At 32.4% G+C, this 9,138-nt stretch overlaps 1 long non-coding RNA gene across 3 annotated transcripts; it reads left to right on the top strand.

Moving 5' to 3' along the window:
- Positions 1–1,782: 1,782 nt before the first annotated feature.
- LOC101509259 (uncharacterized) lies at positions 1,783–5,791 on the top strand. 3 transcript variants are annotated; one of them, XR_012161484.1, is made up of 6 exons: positions 1,783–2,019; positions 2,767–2,934; positions 3,433–3,494; positions 4,161–4,248; positions 5,269–5,372; positions 5,479–5,791. It is a non-coding gene; the product is annotated as an uncharacterized lncRNA (long non-coding RNA). The 3 variants fall into 3 exon arrangements; XR_001144654.3 differs by having other exon boundaries at positions 3,433–3,547; XR_190324.4 differs by lacking the exon at positions 3,433–3,494 and having other exon boundaries at positions 1,784–2,019.
- The last annotated feature ends 3,347 nt before the right edge of the window (positions 5,792–9,138 follow it).

The raw sequence follows: 9,138 nt of genomic DNA, 5'->3' as shown, positions 1-9,138 counted from the left end.
GAATAATCCTAGGGAGGAAGAAAATGACCTAAATGTTAATCCAATGACACAAATGAACTTATTGGATGCACAAGATTGGTTAAAAACCATAATTGGACTAGAATAAGCTTAGGGAGGACAAAAATTACCTAAATGTTAATCCAATGACACAAATGAACTTATTGGATGCACAAGATTGGTTAAAAACCATAATTGGACTAGAATAAGCTTAGGGAGGACAAAAATTACCTAAATGTTAATCCAATGACACAAACACACCTATTGGATGCACAAGATTAGTTAAAAACCCTAATTCGACCAAAATAAGCCTAGGGAGGACGAAAATGACATAAATGTTAATCTAGTGACACAAATGAACTTATTGGATGGACAAGATTGTTTAAAAACCTTAATTGGACTAGAATTAGCCTAGGGAGGACGAAAATAACCTAAATGTTAATCCAATGACACAAATGAACTTATTGGATGCACAAGATTGGTTAAAAACGCTAATTTGACTAGAATAAGTCTAGGGAGGACGAAAATGACATATATGTTAATCCAGTGACAAAATTGAACTTATTGGATGCACAAGATTGCTTAAAAACCCAAATTGGACTAGAATAAGCCTAGGGAGGACGAAAATGAAATAAATATTAATCCAGTGACACAAATGAACTTATTGGATGCATAAGATTGTTTAAAAACCCTAATTGGACTAGAATAAGCATAGGGAGGACGAAAATAACCTAAAATTTAATCCAATGACATAAATGAACTTATTGGATGCACAAGAATGGTTAAAAACCCTAATTGGACTAGAATATGCATAGGGAGGACGAAAATGACATAAATGTTAATCCAGTGACACAACTGAACTTATTGGATGTACAAGATTGCATAAAAACCCAAATTGGACTAGAATAAGTAAAGGGAGGACGAAAATGACCTAAATGTTAATCCATTCACACATTTGAACTTCTTGGATGTACAAGATTGGTTAAAACCCCTAATTTGACAAGAACAAGCCAAGAGAGGATGAAAATGACCTAAATGTTAATCCAATGACACAAATGAACTTATTGAATGCCACTACTAGAAAAACACATTTTAGCTGCCAATTTTAGCGTCGGCCACCGACTCCGATGCTAACTAGCGTCTAACTAGCGTCGGTTTAGCATACGCTAGAACGAGAAAAAAAAATTGAGATTTTTTCAATCGGTAGCGTCTGCCAGACCGACGTTAGGTAAAATATGGGAGACGCTACATTATTTTATTTTATTTTAGTCAACATAATAGCGTCGGATTAGCCGACGCTAGTTTGTGTGATTGATAAAATTTAATTTTTTAATCCTATTAAAAATAACAAATATTTTGACTAATCATTTTTATTTATTTATGTACGTGCGCATTATTATAGTATCTATTTAATTAACTAAATTAAAATTTTTTATGCAATTTATCTATTTAATTTTGACTCAAATAACTTAATAAATTGGTTTTATAATTAAAATTAAATTTTTAATATTACTATTAATTTTAACTAAAATCATAGCAAAAAATATTTTATTTAAAAATAGTTTTAAAATGATAAAAATAAGAAAAATTATAAAATAAAATTTACTTATTAACTTATTATTATTATTATTATTATTATTATTATTTTTATTATTATTATTATTATTTTTATTATTATTATTATTATTATTATTATTATTATTATTATTATTATTATTATTATTATTATTATTATTATTATTATTTTCATTTTAGTTTTAGTTAAAAGAAAGGATAAAGCAAAAAAGAAGAAAGGGAATGAACATCAGGAAAAATAGAAACCCTTGTAATCCCTAACATCTTCTTCAAGCTGGAGTTATGCGACTCATCTCTTTCCTTCTTATTTCCGTCTATGTTCACAATCTGCAATGCGCGACATCCTCATTCAAAGAGAACATATCTTCGTTTCATTCTTTCTCTTCCTCCTTCTTTTTTCCACCATAAAATCTATCTCCACCTTTTCAAAGGCATTCTACATCACAGGTAAGAACTTGATTCGCCACCGTGACATTCTTCTTCTTCATGGTTGTGTGTTATTTTTTCATTTATTTCTCAATAATTGATTAAGAAAACTAAAAACCCCAATTTTATTTGGAAACCCTAACTCTTCCTCTGTGAAAAATCTGAAAATCAGTTTTTCTATGAAAGGTTAACTACATAGTTGTTTTACATCACCATTTGATCCATTTTATGTTCTTTAACTTTAAAGAACCAATTTTTATTTATAACATTAACTTATTTTTATTTGAGATTGGTTTACTTATTGTTAAGTTTTGGTTGATTGGAAATGTTTAATTTGATACCAGATCTGATTTTTTATTATCTATTTATGTCTCTCTTATATCCTCTTCCACTTTTGTGAATCCGATATGCTATTAGCTTTGGTGTTTCGATAATGAAACTGGTTTAGAATTCACACTGTGTTCCTTTATTTTTTGTTTTCATTGTGAAATTGTGAGTTTCAGAAACACTCTTTACATTTGTATGGTTTGGGAGTTTTTTTATATCATTTTGCTGGCACCCCTAATATTTAGGAGGAATACATGGCTTAACATTGACCACTAGTTGCTAAGAGTAACCAGTACCTCCGCACAAAAGAAGGGTACTGTTGATTGAGAAACCTTTGTCATTTTGTTGGATTTTTTGTGTATAGTAAAAATACTAAATTGAATCGTTGGTTTTTATTTGTATATTTGTTTTTATTTTGAAGTACTGTGGAATTGGTTTCAGGATGGGAGTAGCTCAATTGATTTAGAACTGACAACATTATCAAGTGCCGATCATATCTAAATGACTCGAAGCTATGCAGACTTTCAAGGCTCTACATTGTTCAAGAAATAATCAAAGAAATGCCTAAAAATAGACCCATTGATACTAAAGGGAAGAAAAGGTTTGAAGGTATATGACTATCCTTGTTTTCAACCTATACCTTAGTGCTGTTTTAAGCCAATAGTTAAAGGAACTTTTGCACTGCCAACAAACAGTTTGGAGTTTTTGCACAACGGTGTCTATCTTTCAATAGTTAAAGGAATCTTAGTGTTTATTTAAAGGTTTGGAGTCTCTTATTATTTTGCAACTCATAGTGATGTTAAACCAATTCAGCTTGGAATCTGGAGTTATGATATACAAAATGTCATTTGTCATTATATACACTTGATTGCATGTTTAGTTTGGTCCTTCAACTTTTGTTAACATGTGATTGTGATCCCCTGAAATTTTTTCAAATTTAGAACTCTTAATTTGTTAATTGCTGCAATCATGTGCTGGCAATTTTTTTTCCTTATCTAAATCCTCATTTTGTTTTCTATCCAGTTTTTGTGGTTATGGAAATGAGATATGAAATCTCTGCAACATTGATGATATATGTCTGACTAATACTATTACATATATTTGCAGATTTTGAATAATTTTACCACTGCATTGCATTCTCTACAACCACTCAAAGTTCCTGGTTTCAAGTTAGACTTAAAATTGTTTAATGATAATTTTAGCATTGGAGAAGTTCTTGTTTGTAAGCTTTAAACTATTTGTGTGATTTATAATGGAAATGCTGGTATGACTGGATGTATTAAAATTTCTTTTTGTGGAAGATGTTAGTTCATTAGTTGCAAAGTAAATTAATTATTCTGTTACCACACATGTTGTATATAAATTTATTATGTATCTTTGTAATGTATCAAAGTGTTAGTTAATTAATTTCAAAGCCAGTTAATTATTCTGATAGTTAGTTTGCATTTGGTTAGCACACATTAAATTGATTTTCATTCAACATCTTTCATATTTTCTACCTCCAAAGGTTTCACATTCAATAGATTTCTAACAGTTCATAGATGAAGTTGTTCTTACTACGAATACTTTTGTGCTATATAAGTGAAAATACTGCACTAGTTTTTTATTAGACTGGGCTCATCAATCATCATCCTCTTGGGATGAGATTCATGGCTTTACATTTGTTGAGTTCATAACTAGTACCTTGACTCTCTCAAATAATTGATTTAGCCAATACTGCTTATATATATATATATATATATGTCATTTAAGCAGGGATTGTATTTGTACTGTCATACTTACTAGCTGACATATGCTGATATTGATTTTTATATTTTTTTTTTCAAATTTTGAAGGCTTTGTTGAAAATGGGAATTCGTGGTGTCACTGTATCTGATGCCAGGGGGTTTGGTGCTCAGGGTGGTTCAAAAGAGAGGCAGGGAGGTATGTACATCGCTGACTAAAAGTAATCTTCGCTACTAAAAAATTCCACATGTTTTCATAAGTGCACTTCAAAACGACACACATTATTTGAAAGTGCCTTTGTTTTAGGACAACATCCCACCCCACTCGAAACTCTACACAATTACCACTGCATTGCATTCTCTACAACCACTCAAAGTTCCTGGTTTTACGTTAGACTTAAAATTGTTTAATATAATTTTTGCATTGGAGAAGTTCTTGTTTGTAAGCTTTAAACTATTTGTGTGATTTATAATGGAAATGCTGGAATGACTGGATGTATTAAAATTTCTTTTTGTGGAAGATGGACATATAGTTAATAAGTGATCATTGACTTCTAGTTCACTCTGTCAGAGCTTTCATTGTTTATGTTGAGACCCCATACTTACTAGGTATATTGCAAACGTACTTTTCATAATGCTTGGGCATCTAGTTTTCTTTGTTATTTTGATTACTTTTAACTTCAACTAGTAGTTATATTGGGTTTTGGTTTTTAATGTTGGTTACAAATGAACAAATTACTTAGTCTATCCATAAATATTTTCCTGAACCAGAAAAACCACAGTCAAATAACTGGTCTTCCATATGAACAACCCCAAGACTTTTCTGCTCCTTCAAACAAAAATTGGGCGAGGAGCAGGGTGCAATACATAACACCCTCAATTATTTTATTCAATAGCTTTACCTGTTCTAGTTTGAATTCTCAAATGTGGAAAAGATGACATAAAATGTGGGGTGATCGAGTGATAGATGTAGCACAATCTCACTAATTTATTTGATGAATGTAAGATTCATTTGCTTGCCTTGATTTCACATCAAATTTTTGCGGTTCTAAAAACTTTGCTACTTTTTATATTGCAGCCTTTTGTTTGTTTCATTAAAGTAAGTCAATTAAATTATTCATTGTTCTGTTTGCCTTTATGTCTACCGATCCTAAACATGCAACAAAAGAAATTAGTGGTAAATTTAGTTGTATTTGATCATGAACAATGGCTTTTGCAGGCTGAAACATTATAAAGGATTCAAGGAGGGGAATAGACATTGAACGTGTGAATATAGTTATAAACTATGATATGCCTGACGGTGCAGACACATACTTGCACAGGGTACAATTTAAATCTTGTCTTTTTTTTGTTTAATTATTAAAATTGGTTTACATGTCCCTTTATTATATTAATTATCATTTCATTTGTTGTATTAAATTGTAAACAGGTTGGCCGGGCTGGAAGGTTTGGCACCAAAGGTCTTGCAATTATATTTGTTTCATGTTCAACTGATGTGGATGTTCTCAACAATGTATGGCAATTGACTCTTTTTTGACACTAATTTACATTGTATAGTTTTAGTAGAAAGCAGCCATAGCAGTGGCATGGTTCAGTGTAAATCACATAGGATGTCATATGAGCAATGTGGTGTATTGATAGTGATGCTGTGATTTATGGTTGTTCTTTATCAATATTGTTTTGGAGTTTCTGTCTACAGTTTGTTTCATTGTTAAATGAAGTAATAGCCTATTGTCTTTGCATCTCCAGCATTACTCATTATTCACCAAGTCACTTATCGCACATTCTTCTTTCTTATCTTTTTTATTACCTTAACCAAGCAAATCCATATATTAAAATTAAAAACTTAAATAAATTTACAATTAGCGTCAGCTATGCCCGACGCTAATTATCTTATAATTTTCAATGTTGACCAATAGCATTGGCTGGACCGACGCTGCTTATAACTGAAGTTGACTTTTATTTTGGGAGTAGCGTCGGATAAACTGACGCTAACATTTTTGTCGACTTCATAGAACTAGCGTCAGATGTTCTATTTTTAATAATAGCGTCGAATTATAGTAGGATTGGCCGATGCTAATATAGCGTCGGAGGGCTTTTAGCCGACGCTAATATAGCATCGGATGGCTTTTGGCCGACGCTACATATTAGCTTCGACCGTTTTAGCCTAGGCCCGACAACGACGCTAATCCTACGCTAAATCAACGTTAGTGTCGGCTTTTGACCTTTTAGCGTCGGTTTTTTGCCAACGCTAAATTAAGTTTTTCTAGTAGTGTGCACAAGATTGGGTAAAACCATAATTCGACTAGAAAAAGCTTAGGGAGGACGAAAAGGACCTAAATGTTAATCCAATGAAACAAATGAACTTATTGGATGCACAAGATTAGTTAAGAACCATAATTGGAATAGAATAAGCCTAGGGAGGACGAAAATGACTAAAATGTTAATCCAATGACACAAATGAACTTATTGGATACACAAGATTGGATATAAACCCTGATATTAAAAGAATAATCATAGGGAGGACGAAAATGACCAATTTCTTAATCCAATGACACAAACACACCTATTGGATGCAGCAAATTGGTTAAAAACCCTAATTGGACTAGAATAAGTCTAGGGAGGACGAAAATGACATAAATATTAATCAAGTGAAAAAAAATGAACTTATTGGACGCAAAAGATTGTTTAAAAACCCTAATTGGACTAGAATAAGCCTAGGGAAGATGAAAATGACGTAAATGTTAATCCAGCGACAAAAATTAACTTATTGGATGCACAAGATTGCTTAAAAACCCTAATTGGACTAGAATAAAACTAGGGAGGACGAAAAAGACATAAATGCTAATCCAGTGACATAAATGAACTTATTAGATGCACAAGATTGTTTAAAAACCCTAATTGGACTAGAATAAGCCTAGCGATGACGAAAATGACCTAAATGTTAATCCAATGACACAAACACACATATTGGACGCACAAGATTGATTCAAAACCCTAATTGGACTAGAATATGCCTAGGGAGGACGAAAATGACCTAAATGTAAATCCAATGACATAAACACACCTATTTGATGCACAAGATTGGCTATAAACCCTAATTGGACTAGAATAAGACTAGGGAGGACCAAAATGACCTACATGTTAATCCAATGATACAAATGAACTTATTGGATGCAGAAGATTGGTTCAACACCCAAGTTGGACAAAAATAAGCCTAAGGATGACGAAAACGACCTAAATGTTAATCCAATGACACAAACACACCTATTGGATGCACAAGATTGGTTAAAATCCATTATTGAACTAGAATAAGCCTTGGGAGGACAAAAATGACCTTAATGTTATTCCAATGACAGAAGTGAACATATTGGATGCACAAGATTGGTTAAAAGCCTAATTGGACTAGAATAACCCTAGGGAGGACAAAAATGACCTACATGTTAATCCAACGACACAAATGAACTAATTGGATGCACAAGATTCGTTAAAAACCCTAATTGGACTAGAATAAGACTAGGGAGGACCAAAATGACCTAAATGTTAATCATATGACACAAATGAACTTATTCGATGCAAAAGATTGGTTAAAAACCCTAATTGGACTAGAATAAGTCTAGGGAGGACGAAAATGACCTGAATGTTAATCCAACGACACAAACACACCTATTGGATGCAAAAGATTGGATAAGAACCCTAATTCTACTAGACTAAGACTATGGAGGTCGAAAATGACGTAAATGTTAATCCATTGACACAAAGTAACTTATTGGATGCAGAAGATTGTATAAACACCCTAATTTGACAAGAATAAGCATAAGAAAGACAAAAACGACCTTAATGTTAATCCAATAAAACAATGCACAATATTGGTTAATAACCATTATTAGAATAGAATAAGCATATGGAGGACGAAAAAGACCTTAATGTTAATCCAATGACACAAATGAACTTATTGGATGTAAAAAGATTGGTTAAAAACCCAAATTGGACTAGAATAAGCCTAGGGAGGACGAAAATGACCTAAATGTTAATCCAACGACACAAACACACCTATTTGATGCACAAGATTGTGTAAAAACCCTTATTGGACTAGAATAAGACTAGGGAGGATGAAAATGACCTAAATGATAATCCAATGACACCAATAAACTTGTTGGATGCAAAAGAATGGTTTAACACCCAAACTTTACAAGAATAAGCCTAGGGCGGACGAAAACGACCTTAATGTTAATAAATTGACACAAACACACCTATTGGATGCACAAGATTTGTTATAAACCATTATTGAACTTGAATAAGCCTGGGGAGGACGAAAATGGCCTCAATGTTATTCCAATGACACAAATGAACTTATTGGATGCACAAGATTCGTTAAAAATCCTAATATGACTAGAATAAGTCTAGTATGGACGAAAATGACTTAATGTTAATCCAACGACACAAATGAACTTATTGGATGCAAAGGATTGGTTAAAAACCCTAATTTAACTAGAATAAGCATAGGGAGGACGAAAATGACCTAAATATTAATCCAATGAACCAAGCTCACCTATTGCATGCAAAATAATGGTTAAGAACCCTAATTGGACTAGAATAATACTAGGGAGGATAAAAGTGACCTAAATGTTAATCCAATGACACAAATGAACTTATTGGATGCAAAAGATTGGTTAAACACCCTAATTTGAGAAGAAAAAGCCTAGGGAGGACGAAAACGACCTTAATGTTAATACAATGACACAAACACACCTATTGGATGCACAAGATTGGTTAAAAACCATTACTGGACTAGAATAAGCGTTGGGAGGACGAAAATGAAATTAATGTTAATCCCATGACACAAATGAACTTATTGAATGCACAAGATTTGTTAGAAACCCTAATTGGACTAGAATAAGCCTAGGGAGGACAGAAAAAACCTAAATGTTAATCCAATGATACAAATGAACATATTGGATGCACAAGATTGGTTAAAACCCTAATTGGACTAGAATAAACCTAGGGAGAACGAAAATGACCTAAATTTTAAACCAATGACACAAATGAACTTATTTGATGCACAAGAATGGTTAAAAACCCTAATTGG

This window comes from Cicer arietinum, chromosome 8 (assembly GCF_000331145.2).
Source record: "Cicer arietinum cultivar CDC Frontier isolate Library 1 chromosome 8, Cicar.CDCFrontier_v2.0, whole genome shotgun sequence".
Classification (NCBI taxonomy): Eukaryota; Viridiplantae; Streptophyta; class Magnoliopsida; order Fabales; family Fabaceae; genus Cicer; species Cicer arietinum.
This window is presented reverse-complemented; position numbering and strand designations above follow the sequence as displayed.